We start from the raw sequence: 1,381 nt of genomic DNA, 5'->3' as shown, positions 1-1,381 counted from the left end.
GTGTGGCTTAATTGCGGGTGTGGCTTGTTTGTGGGTGTGGCTTGATTGTGGGTGTGGCTTGTTTGTGGGTGTGGCTTGATTGTGGGCGTGGCTTGTTTGTTTGTGGGTGTGGCTTGATTGTTTGTGGGTGTGGTTTGTTTGTTTGTGGGTGTGGCTTGATTGATTGTGGGCGTGTTTTGATTGATTGTGGGCGTGTTTTGATTGTGGGTGTGGCTTGTTTGTTTGTGGGTGTGGCTTGTTTGTTTGTGGGTGTGGCTTGTTTGTTTGTTGGTGTGGCTTGTTTGTGGGTGTGGCTTGTTTGTTTGTGGGTGTGGCTTGATTGATTGCTGGTGTGGCTTGTTTGTTTGTGGGTGTGGCTTGATTGTTTGTGGGTGTTGCTTGATTGTTTGTGGGTGTGGCTTGTTTGTTTGTGGGTGTGGCTTGATTGTTTGTGGGCGTGTTTTGATTGTGGGTGTGGCTTGATTGTTTGTGGGTGTGGCTTGATTGTTTGTGGGTGTGGCTTGTTTGTGGGTGTGGCTTGTTTGTTTGTGGGTGTGGCTTGATTGATTGTGGGTGTGGCTTGATTGTGTGTGGGTGTGGCTTGATTGTTTGTGGGTGTGGCTTGATTGTTTGTGGGTGTGGCTTGTTTGTGGGTGTGGCTTGTTTGTTTGTGGGTGTGGCTTGATTGATTGTGGGTGTGGCTTGATTGTTTGTGGGCGTGTTTTGATTGTGGGTGTGGCTTGATTGTTTGTGGGTGTGGTTTGTTTTTTTGTGGGCATGGCTTGATTGTTTGTGGGTGTGGCTTGATTGTGGGTGTGGCTTGTTTGTTTGTGGGTGTGGCTTGATTGATTGTGGGTGTGGCTTGATTGTTTGTGGGCGTGTTTTGATTGTGGGTGTGGCTTGATTGTTTGTGGGTGTGGTTTGTTTTTTGTGGGCGTGGCTTGATTGTTTGTGGGTGTGGCTTGATTGTTTGTGGGTGTGGCTTGATTGATTGTGGGTGTGGCTTGATTGATTGTGGGTGTGGCTTGATTGATTGTGGGTGTGGCTTGATTGTTTGTGGGCGTGTTTTGATGGTGGGTGTGGCTTGTTTGTTTGTGGGTGTGGCTTGATTGTTTGTGGGTGTGGCTTGATTGTTTGTGGGTGTGGCTTGTTTGTCGGTGTGGCTTGTTTGTTTGTGGGTGTGGCTTGATTGATTGTGGGTGTGGCTTGATTGTTTGTGGGCGTGTTTTGATTGTGGGTGTGGCTTGATTGATTGTGGGTGTGGCTTGATTGTTTGTGGGTGTGGCTTGATTGTTTGTGGGTGTGGCTTGTTTGTCGGTGTGGCTTGTTTGTTTGTGGGTGTGGCTTGATTGTTTGTGGGTGTGGCTTGATTGTTTGTGGGTGTGGCTTGTTTGTGGGTGTG

Source organism: Protomyctophum bolini (assembly GCF_963924005.1).
Source record: "Protomyctophum bolini genome assembly, chromosome: 14".
NCBI classification, from domain to species: Eukaryota; Metazoa; Chordata; class Actinopteri; order Myctophiformes; family Myctophidae; genus Protomyctophum; species Protomyctophum bolini.
Note: the sequence above shows the minus strand (reverse complement) of the source record.